This window comes from Cervus canadensis, chromosome 6 (genome assembly GCF_019320065.1).
Source record: "Cervus canadensis isolate Bull #8, Minnesota chromosome 6, ASM1932006v1, whole genome shotgun sequence".
Lineage (NCBI taxonomy): Eukaryota > Metazoa > Chordata > Mammalia > Artiodactyla > Cervidae > Cervus > Cervus canadensis.
In genome coordinates, this window is record NC_057391.1 from 57993320 (window position 1) to 58012756 (window position 19437).

Sequence of the window (19437 nt, forward strand, 5' to 3'; positions counted from 1 at the left end):
AGGAAAAACAAATGGTATGAAGATAGTTTAAAAGATATCCAGGTTCCCACACAGTAAGCAAATATAAGCTAAAACTGTATTTTTTGCTTAATATCCAAAGTTTCTTAAATGTGTTTTTGACAATCTATTTTCGACAAGGGTGTAGGAAAACAGACGTTTATACATTTTTGAGGTAAGTATATTGATGCAACCTCTAAAGAGGGCAATCTCAGAATATTTATCAACATTTAGAATGTGCATACCCTTTCACACATCAATTCCATGTTTAGGAACTTCTACAGTTACATTTAAGCTTCTGCCTGGAGAAAAACATAAGGATAGTTACTGCAGTGTTGAGTATAATAGCATATTTTACCATCTCAAAAAAGAAATGAAAAAATATTAAGCTTGTTTACCCTCTACTTTAATCTTCCAATTGTTCCCCATCAGCTATTGAAATTCTGCTGATCTGGCCCCAGCATACTTTTTCTATCTTGTATCTTGCTACACCCCTTACACCTGGCCAAATGAGCACCCTGTTTGCCCTGCCCCTTCCCCGTCTCTGTACCTCTCTTTGTGCTGATCCTGTTTCCTGTTGCATGACTTGCACCGTTCCTAGCCTCTTCCTTCTTCTACGTGAATCCTAATTACCATTATAACCTGACTCACATGCTATCTTTTTCTGAAGATATCCTTGGACATTAGATCCTCTATGATTTCCTATACTTAGTTGAAAATTTCTACCTGTTCTGACTTTTTTTTTTTTTTTGGCTTCTCATAAAGTTGCTTTAGATTCTAAACCAAAGCAGAGAGAAGAGATGACACCCAAGTTAACCCATCCACTAGTGAGTTGGGACCTCTCTCCCACTGCCTGACTCCACCCAGCGGGAGCTGGCGGCAGGGCGGGGCGTGGGGTGGAGCTGGGGCGGTCCAAGGCCCCAAGGCGCTGACCCCTTCCCCTATCACCTCCCTGCTCCCCTTCTCCCCAGGCTCCCCCTGCTTCTGGACCCAGAGCGTCAGCTCAGCAGTACTGTGGTCCCCGGGGCATGACCGCAGGCGGGGCGGGGCTTCTCCCCCAAGCAGAGGAAGTGCAGGGAGGGAGGTCCAGGGCCACGGTTGGGCCAGCTGAGGTAAAGTTTTTAAAGCTTATTCATGGGGACGTGGTGTCAGTAGTCCTCATGGCTCAGCTGTGGGCCTCAGTTTGGGCCTCGCCATCCTGAGGTCGTGGTGGTAGAAGAGGTCCGAGCCCTGGTTGAGCAGCGGGTCTTCATGCCGCACGGGGCCGCGAGGTGGGACCTTCACGCCGTTTCACCCAGCATCCACCCTTGTCCCCAGGACCTGCCTCCTGATGCCGTCTGCGTGCTCCCGGGCCTGCCTTCGCCCTCTTCTCGTTTCCTCTGCCTCACAGAGGTGTCCAAGTTGACAGGTAAGACGGTGTTGAGTTCATTAAGGAGGGAGATGATGCTCTGGAGGATGGTCCCATGTTCCGGGGGGCGTCCCTGCTCTCTCCGGTCGTTGAGCAGGGAATGAAGGATGGAGATGCACACGTCTTGAGCCTCCTAGATGTTGGGGCACCGCATCTTGCGGGAGGGAAACGAAAGGCCGGACAGGAGGCAGGATAACCGATGGCGATCTATAGGTATGCCTTCAAGTAGCAGCCCTCAGAAGAGGCGTTGGGGTGCTGTGCCCCCCAGTAGGCAGGTCGCCCTCACACACCAGGGTCACCCGAAGCCCTCCACTGGCTCCTCTTGCAGCCCCTTGAGCTCTGGCAGCAGGCCCTTCGGTGTGCAGTGCTCCAGCGGAGAACTGGCCGGGCAGCTGTCCTCCCTGGCGCCTCTCTGGGTGGTCCCCTGCTCTGACTTTTAACATGTGGCCCTTTTGGGGCTGGAATGATAGTGATATTTTGTTGTCTTTGCCCTTTGATGCAACTGTTTTAATCTGGGGAAAAGATACAACCTACCTAAGACACTATTAACGTACACCGTCACCACCCCCAACCCCAGTGAAAATATCTTCTCTGTTTCTGATTATATAACATGCATTTGCAGTTGACCCTTGAACAATATGGATTTGAACTGCATGGGTCCAATTATACACGGATTTTTTTTTTTCAATAGTAAATGTACACTACAGTACCATGGGAGTTGCTGTTGGTTGAATCTGAGAATTTGGAACCAGGCATAGGGACGAAGTGGGCTTCCCTGGAGGCTCAATGGTAAAGAATCTGCCTGTCAATGCAGGCGACTCGGGTTCAATCCCTGGATCGGGAAGATCCCCTGGAGAAGGAAATGGCAATCCACTCTGGTACTCTTGCTTGGCTAGTCCCATGGACAGAGGAGCATGACAGGTTACAGTCCATGGGGTCCCAAAAGGGTCAGACACAATTTAGCAATTAAACAACACAGGGAGGAAGCACCTGTACAGAGTGCCCTATCCAGAGTGCTGATGGTTCTCTGCACAGAGGGTTGGCACCCTTAACCCCCTGAGTTGTTTAAGGGTCAACTGTACTTAGAAACGTGGAAAACCGTACACTCCTGTGTGTTTATGCTGTGCTCTGTGTGTGAGCATAATAGAATAAAAGAAAAATAAATTTCCTGAAATAAATTCCCTAGTCAAAGAATATATGTGTTTAAAATGTTAGTGTATGTTGCCAAACTGATCTCCAGAAAGATTTATGATTCAGTCAACATTTATTGAATTCCTAGTGTGTGCCAAGTACTGTGTACTATTTAGGGTACAGCGATGAGCAACACCACGTGTAGTCCCTGCCCTGTGGAGTCTGTGTAAGTATTACTAACAGAAGACACATGTACTGTGAGAAAGTATAGTAGTGTGAATTCTGCCTAGTTGGGGAGTTCAAGGATGAATTCCTGGAGGAAGTGATATTTCAGATAAGGCCTGATGCTCCAGTTGGAGTTAACTAGATTGTGGGGGTGGGGGGCAGTGTGGGTTGAGGCAGGTAAGAGATTTTCAGCCTCAGCCTTTGCAAATGTGGCTTCTGGTGGGGCATGGGGTTGAAGAAGGCTTATGTGGCTGGAGTCCATGGAAAGGGAGGGAAAGCACTAGGCAAAAATGAGGCTGGAAATATAGGTAGGGAGCATGCTACTGGTGGATTCATAAGTCTTGTTAAAAATGTTATTGTTATTCCAGTGCTAGGAGAGATATAAGCAGCAATTGGGGATATTATATTTATTTTTTAAAAAGATAACTTTGGATGAGTAGAAAGGACTGATAAACAGAGGCAAGAATGAACACAGGTTGACAAGTTAGGAGGCTATTTTTGTAGTCCAAGTGACAGATGATAACACTAAACTAATCTGAAGCACAGACAATAATAAGAAATAAAGGCAAAAGTAGAGGAAAATGGATGCTTTTATGATTTTACCAGTTAACACCAATATTAGAGGGGATATCATTGATCTTTTTTTGTCTTTGCCAATGTAAGGGGTGTATGCATAGTATAAATTATATAATATTGATTATATATACAACTTAGAATATGAATTATGTATACAATTTCCTTTGATTATTAAGGTTGGACTTCTTTTTCTTTTCCATTGGCCATATTCATTTTTATTCATTTCTTCTTTTGAATTATCTGAACATATACTTGGTCCATTTTCTTCTTCTGTTCTGGTATCCAGCCCAGAATCTCACATTGGACTTAGTTGTCATTTCCCCCTTGTCTTCTTTGGTCAATGACAGTTTCTCAGATGTATGTTTTTATTAATCATTTGAATAAATCATTTTTATACTGATGCAGGGCAGAGCTTGGTAAGAATCTAAGTGCATAATGAAGGCAAACTTAAACCAACTTAAGAGAGAGTAGATGATAGTCTGTGATATATGTTGTAAGTTTTTTAAAGTTTTTTTTTTAACTTGGTTTGTGTGTTCATGTATGTCTGTTTATGTGTGAAATCATATTATTTCATATTGTTATTTCTGGCTTTGGGATAATGCTTAGAGGTCCCTCCATCCCAATGGATAGAAGTCTTTATGTGCATTATATTCTGTTACTTTTACAACCATATATTGTCAAGTTATATCAAATAAGATACAAATCAGACATCCTCACCCTATTCTTTATTCTCTCCACCCTCAACTTCACCAGATGGGGCAATAAAAAACAGAAGTGGCGCTTACGATACAGAATCAGCAGTGTCAATATGACGATGTCATAATGTCTTGTTCTGCTCTGAATTTTTTTTGACTTTGCACCTTACTTGGGTCCTGACCAAAGCCTTATCTGTTTTGATACTATTCTTTAATTGTCTTTCCAGTCCTACCAGCTCATGAGTTACTTGAGCATAGGAACCACGTTTATCTCATTTTGTGTAACACACCTGTGACTGGGCCCGCCTTTGCGGACTCTGCCAACATAGCATTTTAATGCATCTATTCCCATAAAGAAAAGAGAAACTCGAAACACAGTGATGAAAATGTAGATTTTCTCAAGAGTTTTGTGAGGCATTTATTGGAAATAAGAGTCCCTCATAAATCATATAGCAGGACAATCACTTTTCTACATCAGGCAGCATTTGTGTGTCCTTTCTTTTCCCCTCTGGTCTATAGTCTCTCTCCAGTGAGAGTAAAAAATCTAGTCAGCAAAATAAAACTCTTAAAGTTAGCCAAATAAGGGCCACGTATTTTTCTTCAAACTCCCCTTAGGGGTTTCAATTCATTTTATCATGACTGTGTCCCTTGATTTTTTTTTTTTTTTATCAGAAAACTTTGGGCATGGCAGAGAGTCATCCAGTGCTTGTGGGAATCAATGAATTGGGCCACAGTGCTGCTCTGATGTTGGACTTACGCAATTGACTTGGTGTCTAGGAGGTTAAAAAAAAAAGCTATTACTTTACAATTCCTCTTTGTTTTCACCTGATGGAGAAAATTAGGACTCTATTGGAAACCCACAATAATTTTGATGGGCTATCAGGTTAATTATAATAAGGATCTATCTTATATTCCCACCAAAGGGCTTAGTTACTGGAGGAGCATTTTCTTAAATGGTGCCTTAGCACGGACCCAGAGAACAGTATATTGAGAAGTGAGCAGATGGTCTGGATGAGCTGAGAGTATGGATGTCACCTGTCTGCCCTGGGGGGCCAGCCAGATGCAGATCCATTTGGGATGAAGCCTTTGGGCTGGAAGCCAACAGCCCCCAAATGGGATGTTTTATCTCTTCCCTGAAGAGAGACGTTGAGAGGCTAGAGGCACACTGGACAAAGTAGGTGTAACCAATCTTAGGTCTAAGAAGCAAGCCATGTGCACACAGGTGAGCAAATGAGATTAGAGGCGGTTGGCAAGGCAGCTGCTTAGCTTCACCTCACCTGCTGCCTAATTCAGAACTGGGTTAGCGGAGGAGTCATGGAATATTTGAATATCAACTGAGCACCAGGGCACAAAGTAGGGTCAAGTTTGCATTATCATAAGGTTAATGTCCTGATACCTAAATTCTTGCCTAATGATGAGTAGGGTCAGTTGCCCTCTTTTGCTCCCCCTTTTCACATCCTAATGGCCTCACCCTGCTTTCTGGGACCTACTTAGCCTTAATTTACATACAATAAGTTCCCCTTACGTGAATTGATCTCTTGGTGACCAAATGACCTCTACAGAAGTCACTTTCTGTCTTTTAGCCTCAGTTTCCTCATCTGAAAAATAAAAAGAAAATATTGAAAGATAATTTGGGTAGAGCAACCAACACAGTGTGCGTGTCGGACTCTGTGCAACCCTATGGACCGTAGCCCGCCAGGCTCCTCTGTCCATAGGATTCTCCAGGCAAGAATACTGCAGTGGGTTTTTATTTCCTTCTCCAGGGGATCCTCCAGGGATTGAACCCTCATCTCCTGTCGGTCTTGCATTGGCAGGTGGATTCTTTATCACCAAGCCACTAGGGAAGCCCAACCAGCACAGTACCGTCACCTAGAAGCTGCTCCTATGGTTCGTCTTAGGAGAAGCTAAGGCTGTTTCTAGATGTCAGGACACGTGGGGCTTCACATTCTCTCAGAACATTGGAGGGGGATACCTCAGCAGCAGGGGTAGAAGGAGCCTTGCTTCTCCTCATTCTTCACAGCATGTATTCTCAGCATTTAGATTCTTGTCCATTTTGACACCCAGATGATGGCTCCCTGATATCTCTTTGAACGCCTCAGCCCCTGAGTTATAGCTTCCACTGACCCCTCTGCAGGGGAGGACAGTGGGCTGGGACAGCTGCAGGAACCATGGTAAGAAGCCAGTAGAATCAAAGCTGTAACTGGGTTAATGACACTGCGGCGTTGGGGTGGCTGTCGTGAGGACTGTAAAAAAAAGGAAGAAAAGAAAGAAAAGAAATCCCAAGACCCAAACAAAGCCAGATGTGACTTAGGAAAAGAGCATTAAGGGATTGCAGTATAGAAATCTGTTTTCCTAACAGCAAATAGCTACTTAATTGGGTTAAAGTAAATCAAAAGACATTTTATATTTACATGAAAATTAACCAAAAAAAAGGAAGATAGATGAAAATCTAATTTTTTCTACTCTTCCATTTCCCCTTTTCTTTCTTCATTTTCCTCTCTTCCTCCAATACAATGAAACATTCCTTCTAATTCTCCCTTGGGGCTCAGGTAGGCTGGAACCAGAGCTATGGTAGATATAATCCATAAATGGGAATCTTGGGAATGTCACCTCCCCAACTTCTGCCGCTAAGCATATTTGAATCTGAGGCAGAAACCTCTATTAATATAAATGTGAGTTTAGTGTGCTAAACTCACATTTAGAAGCCCATTCTGGGGACAAGTTGGATTTGAAATCCAGTTTCTGCTCCTCTTGCCAAATGTCTGCCTGCCCAGAGAGGGTGACTTCCTGATAGTGGGCCTAAACAAAAGATGAAGAAAAGGGGAGACATTTTTGAGAGACCTGAAAGCCCCATGATGTGACTATGCTTGCAAGAAGGTCAGGAGTGACAAAAAGACAGGAGAAATCTGCAGGAGCCAATACAGTTTAGGAAAGTAGAGAGGAGGCTGAGAGTCTAGTGGGGAGAGGAATCCAGGGAGAAGCCTGCAGAAGGCTGGGGAGGAGCCCTTCTCTGAATGTCAGGGTGACTTGGAGCACAGCTTGGCCTCGTTGCAGTGATAAGATGCAGAGAAGCCAGACAGAGAGGACCGTGCATCCCCACCAGTCACACGGTGGTGAGAGATGCTGTGTTTTGACTGGAGTGGAGTGGAGGACCCAGTTGCAGGGCTGCAGGGTCACAGGCAAGGAGAGGGGGTGGATAAGAGTAGAACATGAGAATGAAACAGACTCCAGGCCTTTGCTTTTGGGTCCTGAATATCTGTGGTTTGTCTACTTTTTACCAAACAGCATTCTGTTCCTTGTAGCTAACTCTATTACCCTCACTGAAATACTGGTCACGGAAACAGACACACTCACAAAAACTCACCCTTGGCAAACATCGCCAAATTAAGATTTAGGCCAGAAAAGAAAATCAGGCAAAATTATATTCTTATGTTTCTTTAAATCTACCATAAAACCCCAAACCTCCAATGAACTAGAAGATCTCTCCACAAAAATCATTAAGTTAAAAATAAACATTAAAAATTGACTGGCAGTCAACAAGAATAATAGAAAATATAAAACCTTCAGACAAGAGCAGTAATTATCTTATTGATTTGAAGGATTAAGGGGAAAAGAGGGGCCTTGGGGATAAGCTATGACTCATGATTGCTGCCCTTTGGCTGGAAACTTCAATGCCTGATGGGTGGTTACGTTTTAGGATCCCAGAAGGAGGCCACCCACCCCCACCACATGAAGAAATTTGTTCAACAGACTGTACCCTATAGCAGTTTTACTAACAATTCTAATGTGGCCATACAATCAAATAAACTAAAAGTACTTGATAAACTGTGATAGTCCTCACAAAGGCAAGTGGTACCTTAGTCCTGGAGGCCAGAATTTAGATCTGGACCACTGCTGTATTCTCAGAGGGATTGGACTTATTTGTTGAACAAATGAGTCAGATATTCTACAGATAATATGTGTTTGTGTTTGTGCTCAGTCATGTCTGATTCTTTGAGACCCCAAGAACTGTAGCCCACCAGGCTCCTCTGTCCATGGAATACTGGAGTGGGTTGCCATTTCCTCCTCAATCTACGGATAATACTCTTCTGATATTACTCTTTCTGATTATATGCAAAGATTTGGGGTGGGGAGAGGGAAGATACTCATTTACCATCTGCATGCACATGTGCTAAGTTGATTCAGTCGTGTCTGACTCTTTGCGACAGTGTGGACCATGGCTTGCCAGGCTCTGTCCGTGGAATTCTCCAGGCAAAACTACTGGAGTGAGTTGTTTGCCCTCCTCAGGGGATCTTCCTGACCCAGGGATCGAGCCCACGTCTCTTACATCTCCCACATTGGCAGGTAGATTCTTTACCGTTAGCAGCACTCTTTGCCATCTGTTTGTCACCTAAACTGTCCTGGGTGATTCTGTTAATTCCTGTTCTGAATGGAGGGATCCTATGGAAAAAGAGTCCTCTTACTCAAAAGGAGGTTGGAGAGGATGGCATTGCCAGTCTTCTACCATGTGGACCCTTCAGGGTTCTCCTCGTGATAGCATGTGACTTGTCCCTCACTGTGCTCACTGCCACACTCCTCTGTGGCCTCTTTGGGCTGTCTCAGGATGTTCATTTCAGGCCCTAGAAACGCAGACATCACTTGACGTTTGTGATCCAGTCCTTGAAGTTTTCCTTCCCAAACCACAAATAAATCTGCAATAGGTACTGTGGTTTTGTTTTTGAGGCTTCTCTTGAAGATAGACTCCATTCACCATTTACTCAATAGGTATTATTGATGACTTACCTGCTGCCAGGCCGGTTGCTGTTACTGAAGATCTGTGAACAATACCAACAAGTGCCTCTTCTTAGGGCTCCTGAATGTTAGTGACTGGGGGAAGTCACTGGTGGACCAGGCTCCCTCTGCCATCCCATCCTGGGGCACACTTTGCAACAGGAAAGGGGAGAGAAGTATGTCTGCTAATTCCATGTAAGTAACAGAAATGACAGTACAGCCTTACCTTCAGCAATTTTACTTCACCTTGTTTTTATATGGTTTTTAGGAGCCTTTACATTGTGATTAGTCAGAGGACTGGGCTACCCTTGCAGATGGCCTTGGAGAGTAGGAGGAACTGCTCCCAGCGATGACTGCCTCCCAGCCTGTTAATTGTACCATCCTTTTACCTTTTCTCTGTCTCTCGGTAGGAGTTGTAGAGCATAAGTTGATTGATATTCATGGGAGCTATTTGGGTTGAGACTTAGGGTCAATGTTTACTATCTTGTCCTCAAAGTGTACCCTGGTATGAACCTTTTCTTCTTTCTGTGGAGCTATGCAGTATGAAACCTGGGCTTCCCAGATGGTGCTAGTGGTAAAGAATCTGCCTGCCAATGCAGAAGACACCAAGAGATGTGGGCTAGATACCTGCATCAGGAAGCTCCCCTGGAGTAGGAATTGGCAGCCCACTCCAGCATTCTTGTCTGGAAAATCCCATGGACAGAGGAGCCGTGTAGTGTAAAACCTGTGACACTCCAGTTCTTGGCTGTGCACTTAGGGCTTTTGAGTCCTCCTTCTAGGGTCGTGGTGGAGCAAGGCTTCACTCTGCTGCAGGGGCTCTGTGTGGATGCTCAGCTTCATTAAACAGCTCTTGCCACACCCTTGCCTTCTGCCTTGGGTTCCTGCAAAGAGCTTGTGGGGAAGGTGTCACCACAGCTCCCCCTCTGCCAAGGCTCATTGCCTTTTTGTGCAGTAGGAATGTATATGTGTGTGTGTGTGTGTGTGTTACTTGCTCAGTTGTGTCCAACTCTTTGCGACCCCATGGACTGTAGCCCACCAGGCTCCTCTGTCCATGGGATTTCCCAGGTAAGAATACTGGAGTGGGTTGCCATTCCCTTCTCCAGGGGGATCTTCCCTACCCAGGGATTGAACCCAGGTGTCCTGGATTGCAGGCAGATTCTTTACTGTCTGAGACACCAGGGAAGCCCCAGGAATGTGTATAGTGAGGTGCTACCCAGTCCTCCAAAAGCTCTGATAAAAGAAGCTCACATGTCCGTGATTGGGTTTTCCTCAGGAGTCTGTGTGAGGGTGTATTTCACCCAAACTCTGGGATGACTCCAGCCCAGCTGTCAGTTTTATTTTCAGGAGTCCTTGAACAGGTCTGATCTGGTCATGAGAGCTATTTGGGAAGATAGCTCCATATGCTATCTGTTCCCAGGGAGCTTTAGTCATTTGTTCAAAGATTTGGGATTGTTTCATCGATTGTCAAAATAAATTAATCACGGGAACTTTTTGAAGCTAGCTAAATCCACTCTTGAACAAGGTGAGCTTATAAATACAGAAAATAGTCAAAATAAAGAATTGGTGTTTGGTAGTAGGGGACCGTGCAGAGAATGGGAAACACTCACAAGACTTGCCTTCACCATAAAAAGAATTTACTCTGTAGACTTCTGTTCACTTCACCCGGTTCTGTTGCCTGATGATGTACACAGCTCCTTTTCAATAGCTTGAATTCTGCCTCCCTCTTTCCAAGATTTTTTTTTTTTTTTTTTGGCTGTGCAGTGTATATGTGGGACCTTAGTTCCCTGACTGGGATTGAACCTGTGTCTCCTGCAGTGGGAGTGTGCATCTTAACCACTGGACCACCAAGGAAGCCCCTGCCTTCCTCTTTCCCATTTCCCAACCCTCCCTTGACGTAGGGAATCAAACAACGAAAACACAGAAAGAACGACGCCCCAAACTACCAAACATTAATGGAATATTCACTCCAAATGAGGTTTTTAAAGAGGCACTTTAAATGCAGCAGAGACCTAAGCACTAACATCAATGTTCTTGTAAGCAGAAAATAAAATCTACAAATAAAGTTTTAGTGGAAGGCGTATCATTTTATTTCATTAATATTCATATTCCAAACTCATATACACAGTGACAGAGAACCGCAGGAGATAATTTTGCTCCTAGGAAATAAACAACAGCCCCAGACCAGCCTAATAAGCATTCAAAACAGCATCCACAGCAGGCGCAGGTGCTCTCCAGTTGCCTCTGTACTGATGTTTAGTAGGCTGGAGCTCTGAGCAGCATCATGACTGGTGCTCTGCCTTGGCATCCCACATGCTGGTGGAGTGAGATGGGCTGATTTGTCCTACCTCTGTGCTGGAGGGGACAGGGTCCCCCAGGATCTTCCTAGTAATATATGTCTTCCAGTTTTCCGTCTTTGTGTTCGGAATGACACCTCTCCCAGCCTCCCCTGACTAGTCAAGGGCAGGCTATTTCTGAAGAAAGGTGATTGAGTCTCCTGGCCTCTGACTCACTGCAGAAGCCTGCTGAGGCCTTTAAACCTGAACTCCAGTGACCTGCTCTGTGTAGCTGTAAGATGGTGAGATAAATGCACATACCCTACCCAGAACCAGGAGAGTCTGATTTTTTGATAGTGACCTGACCTTGGAGAGGCTCAACTGGTCTATGGGAAGAGGTCTTTGCTGCATATTTGTTGTTGTTTAGTCACTACACTGTGTCCACTCTGCAACCCCATGGACTGCAGCCGGCCAGGCTCCTCTGTCCATGGGAATTCCCAGCAAGAATACTGGAGTGGGTTGTCATGCCGTCCTCCAGTGGATCTTCCCAAGCCGGGGATCAAACCCATGTCTCCTGCACAGTAGGCAGATTTTTTACAGCAGGGCTTTGTTAACCTACCGCTTGTGCGCTCAGTTGCCCAGGGAGCTCCGTAGGTGCGGGTTACACCTGGAGAAGCTAAGTCATCTGCATGAGGAGCAACCTGGGTGGGGGGGGGGGCGCGGAGGTCTGACTCTTTGTGACCCCTATGGATTGTAGCCCGCCAGGTTCCTCTGTCCATGGAATGTTCCAGGCAAGAATCCTGGAGTGGGTTGCCATTTCCCACTCCAGGGGATCTTCCTGATCAAGGTATCGAGCCCATGTCTCGTGTCTCCTGCGTTGGTGGGTGGATTCTTTACCATCGAGCCCCCTGGGAAGTCTTTCTGTGTATAAGAAGGACTATACTCACTGTGTTTCTTAGCCTTCACAGTGGGGTTCCCATCTTGCCCCTGAGGAATCCAGAAATGACCTTCCCACTTTGCAGGCTCCGAACACTGGGCTTTTGTTCCCAGTCCAGTGTTGCTCTTCTCATGCCACAACTGCCCTGGAGATAAACTGAGAAGCTTATGAGCTCCCGAGGGAATCACGTCCACATTCAAATTCCTCACAGTCATGTGGGAAGGAAGGCCAACAGAAGAGAACATTCAGATTAGAGATGCAGGGAAGAAACCTGGGGGAAAACCAAGGATTTCAGCAGAATACATTTGAATGGGAAGGGATCCGAAAGACACCTCATGGGAGACAACCACACAAATTGCTGCCGAGAAACCCAGAGAAGTGTCTGACCCAGATAAGTAAGGTTGGGTTTAATCTCTCGGTTCTGGTTGCTTAATTCCCAGACAGTTTTGCTGTCAGGTCTGCACATTAATTGGTCTAAGGAGATAAGGGACCTCTTTAGATTAACATCAGAAAGAAAAAAAATAGCACATTCTCTGGTGAAAGTGTCAGTTTTTCTTAGCTGACAGAGAAGGTAGAACAAATGGGAGGTTATGGATGAGTTTCACATTCCAACTCACTGGATAAACCTCTTGACTTCCCAGAGCCTGGGTCCCCTCCTCTCTCCCCACCTTCCCTGTAGCCCACCAGGCTCCTCTGTCCATGGAATTTTCCAGGCAAGAATACTGGAGTGGGTTGCATTTCCTTCACTGGGGGATCTTCCTGACTCAGGGATTGAACCCACATCACTTATGTCTCCTGCATTGGCAGGTGGTTCTTTACTACTAGCACCACCTGGGAAGCCCCTATTATGATTACAGCTACTGCTCTATTTTCTGTGACAGCCTCCAACCAAGTTTCGTTTATCCACTCTTCTATTTCAATAGTTCCTAGTAGTTTATGGTTCCTGGACTCAACCCTCGATCCACAGAATCAGAATCTCTGGTAGGAGCCTAGGAATCTGTATTCTAGTAAATGTCCCACAAGCCTGGAAAACACCAGCCTGCTGAGCAAATTCTTCATCTGGGCCCTGAAGCCAATTTAGGATCCAGCTTCCAGCATTTCAGCCTACTTTGCGTCTCCTCAGCTACTCTGCCCACTGGCCACATCTTCCTCTGTTTCCCTGAAGTGTTCTCTCTTCTCATCCTGTGTGAGGAATTGCTGTTCTCCTCCAAGAGCACGTGGACGATCCTGCATCCTAGCTATGCTCTGCTATCCCTACTGCCCGAAAGCCTCCCATTGCCAAGCCCTCCTCAATTGTCATCCCAGTGTTAGGCATTTTTTCTTTTTTTCTGCTTCTTTCCCTGGTTCAGCACAAGTCCTCAGGCATGCAGAGCCAGTGGTGGTTGTCTCCTCCATACACCCATCTCTCAGCTCACCTGCAGCCCCCTCAGAGCTGGAAACTGGATTCTGATCATGAGAAACGAGGGAACCATGGCCTCTGTGTTGCCAGTCGGTGGCTCCTCCCCTGGTGAGGGTGGGGTGGGGGTGAGATCGTCTTCTCACGGGAGTCAGATCCTGCACTTTTTCTTACACTTGCTGGTACTGAGCCTGCACCATGTGGCAAACCCTTGGCGCCTCCATACCCTGTTCAAGCCCTTTTCCCTGTGTCGGGCCTGGTTCCCCAGAACGACTCTGTTGCCACTTTGCTCTGTCCACCATCACTGCCCACACAGGATGTGGGTGCCCTCCCCACTGCCCTAGCTCAGGGTTTGAAACAGCCTCATGAAACCACCCCCTCCGTGTGGCCTGCCCTGACCTGGACTGCCGAGCACCGCCCTCTGCTCTAGGCACTGTGGCCTGGCCGCCAGTGGGAGAGGATTCTGAGTCCTGGATTGTGATGCCCACGGTGATAAGGAGGTCAGAGAGGAGGCTTGGGAGTCCAGCCCAGCCCCAGATGGGCAGACCTCCCTGAAGATACAGGAACTGCCCATGGGGCAGCCAAGGGCAGACATTCCTGGTGTTTCGACTGTTGCCTTTGCCACCCTCTGGGGCTCACCACATACGCTTTTAGGTCTGTTTTTTGACTTGCTTTGTTATCAGACCCTGTTTCCCTCGGCCCAGCCCTCATTTACTCTGTCCTCTGCCCTGAAGGGGGTGAGAGTAGGTAGTGAGCAGTGGGGTGGAGGGAGATGCACTTTGAGGGGTGGTCTTCAGCACCCCACTGTGGTGCAGGGAAGCCTCAAGGCTTGGAGCCCCAGCTGAGGAAGCGTCTCTGTCTTCCCACGTTGCTGTTTCTCTGAGGGCAGGGAGAAGGCCCAAGTGCTGGTGCTATACTGTTTTTAGTCCCTAAGTCATGTCCAACTGTTTGCGACCCCAAGACAGAAGTAGCACTTGGATTGGCCTTGAAGGACAGGTGGGTTTGTGTAACCAAATAGGTGAGGTGGGCACCCCAGGTGGATGTATTGGCCTGAGTAGATATAGGGAGATGGGAAAGTTCTGGTATGATTGCGAAGTAAATAATATTTAGTTTGGCAAAAACTTTGCATTATTTAAGGGAAATCATGAGTGAAAAGGCTGGAAAAGTTAGCCAGATCAAGTCTTTGGAAGACTTTAGACTCAAGACTAGGGGTTCTGCCTTGATTCGGTCAGATACATATCCACTGGAGGCTGTTCTTTCGTAGATAAATAAGTAACCGTGACAACTAAGAAGCCGAATCTTGCCTTCTTGACCAGGAAGCCCATAAGCAAACAGCTTGGGAGGAAAAGAGTGGTAGTAATGTGAATAGAAAGGAAAAGAGGAGATACTGAGAGTGGTCCTGAGGGAGACGAAGCAAGATTTGGCAATCTAATGGGGATCAAAGAGAGGTGAGGGATCAGGAAACCATCTTGTGCTTTTATATAGATTCCTGTTGGCTAGAAAGCTTCTCCGTTCAATATTTTCAGGTGCTTCCCATGTGTCTTGTATGAGAATAAGCAGTAAAGGAGCAATGCAGGTAAAGAAAACATAGTCCTTACTCCAGCTGAGAAGAGGACTAAGAAGAGAGTCCAGGTCAGCTCTTACTGTTCTCTCTGGAAAGAAAGTCAGAGATTATTGAATATTTTCTTTAGAATCCTCCGTGAAGTGTGGATGAGGAAAAAGGAATCCAGGTCCACCAATTCCATGGATGGTTCCCTGATTTTGTTTGACTTTGTTTCATTCAGTAGCTATTTGCTTTGACTCTAACATGGAATGTGCACAGAGTCACAAAGCTGAGAACTCCCCCAGTGTCTCCTAGCTTTGGAGGATGATAAGAGGAACACAGCAAAAACTACAGTGCTTGGAGTAAGGAAGAAGACACAAGGGGTAGCATGGGCTTGAAAGGCGGGTCTTATGCTTTAGTTAGGGAAAGGAGCTGGGGGAATCTTTGTGGAAGAAGTGACATCTAAGCCAGACTTTGGAGGGAGTGGGCCTTCATTAGGCAGACATAGGGGAAGTGAGAGATGCAGGGAGAGCAAGGGCAAGGAAACAGAGAACATGGGACATGTTTGCAGAATGTTATATTGTCTTGTTCAGAAAGCTTATAGGCTGAATATAGTCTTGTTTATACCAGGATTTTGTTTTGTTTTGCCAGTGAAGTCAAGAATAAGAGTTGGAAACCCAATGAAGTAGTTTATAGTTGTGGTTTAGTTGTTTCCAGTTACACAGTATTCTGGGTTTCTAGTTGGTCCTAGCAGACATCTTGGTTTGTTAGCCGGCTGTCAAGAGTCCTGTGATTAGGTGACTCCTCCACTCCAGCCTGGAAGTGTGTCTGTGGAGCATTTAGTTTTACAATTAATGTTTCTTTGAGAAGGAGACTGGTTACTCACCATCCAAGGGTGGAAATCATGCTGCTTTCAAGTTTGTTTAGCGTGGGTTATAGGACATATATGGGAATGACTAAGTTACATAAACATATTCAGGGAAACTCAAATGCTCAAGGCCAGGGCCAGGCTGAAATTGGTCGTTAATACTCTTACTTCATCATTCTGGATCTTCCTTCTCTCTCAGAGTTGTTGATTCATCAAAGAGCAACTCAAAATATTATGACAACAGTATCTTTCTCATTCTAAATAGGAGGGCAAGGAGGACCACCCAAGAGTAAGAGGCATAATTACCCAACTTAATAATCAGCAACAAATTGTCAGTTATTATTAACTGTGTTCTCTTGTTAACATTCTGTACCAGGGTGTGACTAAAGTAAATGCAAGAGTAGATTTTTTTGTCTTTTTGGCAGGGCATAGTAGGGGGCTTGGTGATTGGAGTTGGGGAGCTACTTGTCCAAATAATAAAAGGTTCTAATGCATCCAAGAAAGCCAAATCCTAGACATGTTTCCAAGCATGAAGTTTTGAGCTTGGTACCTGATTATATTGCTTTCCTAAGGCTGCTGCTGCTGCTAAGTCGCTTCAGTCGTGTCCGACTCTGTGCGACCCTATAGACGGCAGCCCATCAGGCTCCCCGTCCCTGGGATTCTCCAGTCAAGAAGGCTGGAGTGGGTTGCCATTTCCTTCTCCAATGCATGAAAGTGAAAAGTGAAAGTGAAGTCGCTCAGTCGTGTCTGACTCTTCGAGACCCCATGGACTGCAGCCTACCAGGCTCCTCCCTCCAGGGGATTTTCCAGGCAAAAGTACTGGAGTGGGTTGCCACTTCCTTCTCCATTCCTAGGGCTGATGTACCCCAAACAAAAGAGATTAATATTCTCATAGTTTTGGAGACCAAAAGTTTGAAATCAAAGTGTTTCCAGAACCTTATTCCCTCTGAATTCTCTCGGGGAGAATCCTTGCCTCTTCCAATTTCTGGTGGTTCGAGGTATTCTACAAACACCTTGATGCTGCACACTCTGATCTCTACCTTCAGATTCATATGCCTGTTTATTTCTGTGTGTCCTTGTATTGAAAATCTTACTCTGTGTTTCTCTTATAAGGCCATCTTTCATTGGATTTAAGGCCCAGCCTAAATCTAGGATGATCTGAAATCCTCAGCTTAATTCCACCTGCAAAAGCGATTTTCGAAATAAGGCCACATTCATAGATTCCAGGGATTAAGATATAGACATATCTCTTTGGGAGTCATCATTATTCAACCTATGATGCCAAAGATGCATTCATTCTCTGCTGGCACAAGAATGTGCCCCTGTTCAGTGGTTAAGAATCTGCCTTCCAATGCAAGGGATGTGGGTTCGATCCCTGGGTCAGGAGCTGAGATCCCACATGCTGTGAGGCAGCTGACACCACACTCCACATATAGACAGAAGCCCATGCACTGCAATGAAGAACCCTCCCATTGCAAAAAAAGATCCCACGTGCCACAATGTACTGCAACTAAGACCCAATGCAGTCAACTAAAGGCATATTTTTTAAAAGTTCAGTTATTCTTTTTTTTTTTCATAAAGGAATGTGCCCCTGGATTATCAGCAAATCCTTGTTGATGACTATGGTTAGGACAGCAGAGCAGGGTTGGACTGGATTCAGTATAAGAAGTTGTAGCAACTCTAAGGTAACCTGCATTTGAAACAAAGGGAGTTATGTAATTTGCTGGATAGGGACTATAAATTCATTTTACAAATCACTATGTATTCTGGAACAATATCAACTTTCCTGGTAGACTCCAAGGCTGAGAGTTAGAGATCCTTAAAGAAAGGCATGTACATGCTACATTTTGTCATTTGGAAGATACTTTGCTGTTTCTTGATATTTTAAACTCTTTCTTAAAAGTAGAAAGCTTTGAGTTCATCCAGTTGGACATCTGAAACTCTGAGAGCTCTGAAACACTGAAATGTTAAAGAAACAAAAAGTACATTTTAAAGAAAGTCTCCTTTAAATAAATGGAAGGCAGCCTGGTAATTAGTATAAGAAATTTTCAAGTATAATTAATCATAAAGGTCAGAGTTCCTTGTTTTTTGTATGGACATATTAAGATATATGTCTTAAACGCAATGTCAGCTCCCTAAACAATAACTGCAGAGTGCTTTTTTCTCTTCTTCTGGTTGAGAAACATAGCCACGCATATAAGCCTGCTATTCTACCCCAGTGCTTTGCGATGGTGCTGGAAAATTGCAGGGTGAGCAGACTCGCTGGAAAGGTCCTCCTTTCTAGAGTAAGCAGCAAGAAAAAAATCATGTCAGCACCATTTCCCAGTTTTATTTTTAATTGGTTAATACGCCTTTGATCACTGAAGGGGAATTAAGTGAATGAGGGCTAGCTCAAGCCTAAGGACCAGCAATATTACCTTGTATGTTCCTTTAGATCATTTCCCACCATCCACCTGAGATGCAGTTATTTATTAGCATAATATGGATACAGATCTATCCACAGGGCTTAAAGATGGAAATTGAAACTGTGATGATTTAGCTGAAAGTTACTGGAGCATTCATAAAGCTGTCAGAATTACAAGAGAAACCACATTAAGGAAACGCCAGCAATAGTTGCTATTAAACAGATATTCAAACATCGTCAGCACTGTTATCCACAGCAGGGTGGCCTAATTTATAAGCTTCTGTACAAGAGGATAATGGTGGCTGCAGGTTCAAAGGCAAGTGGATCACAAGAATGATATAAGGCAGGGTAATCTCATGTTTTAACACATAAATCAGGCCACAAGACTGAAGACTTTTCCCTGGTTTGTTAATTTGTTTACATCTTTAAAAAGTATTCTCAGCAATAAATCACATCTATAGAAAACAACAAAACAAACTGAAGAGACACAAACTCAATATTTTTTCAGTCAACAAATACTTATTGAGTGCTGTTTGTATGCTGGGCACAGTTTTAGGTACTGGATAAGATGTAGATTGAACAAGGAAAATACTGGCCATAGACAATATTCTGTCATTCTATCCACAAAAGTTTACTGAGTGGCTGCCACACTGAAGTGACTTAGCACACATGCACACATGAAGGTAGAGATGTTTCCAAGGATATTCTTAGAGCCCTGTGGAGGGGATTAAAAATAGGCACAATTTTCAGTTCCCTTAAGGTCACAAAGGAGACAGATGTGTAACCAACCAAAGAAAGTTTTAGATTTTTTTTTTTTGCTAGTACTTAAACAAGGAGCCAAAAGGAATAACAACAACAAAAATTATTATATTTTCAGCTTAACTATTCGTTTTTTAAACTTACTTTATTGTTAGTAGTAATACTTCAGCTTTGTCTTAATACCAGTTTATACACACAGGTATAAATTTTACTTTATTACCAAGTTGTCTTATACGTATTATTAAAACATTATTTGTTCAAGAGATGCTGCATAGAATGAGTTTAAAAAAGAAAGATTCTTTAATTTTTAAGTAGTCTGAAAGCAGTGGTCTTGAGCAGCTTGGCGGGGCTGGATTTCTGCATGCGGTTCAAATGTTGAGTCTGCCAGCTCAGCTTGAGAAAGGGGTGCCCCCTGAGTGATGCCTTTTTATTGGATTGGTCTTCCTAGGGTGGGG

The 19437-nt window shown here is 44.7% G+C and overlaps 1 pseudogene; it reads right to left on the reverse strand.

Annotated features, from left to right (window-relative positions):
- Positions 1 to 1155: 1155 nt before the first annotated feature.
- Positions 1156 to 13484, reverse strand: LOC122444303 (annotated as a pseudogene).
- Between the last annotated feature and the right edge of the window lie 5953 nt (positions 13485 to 19437).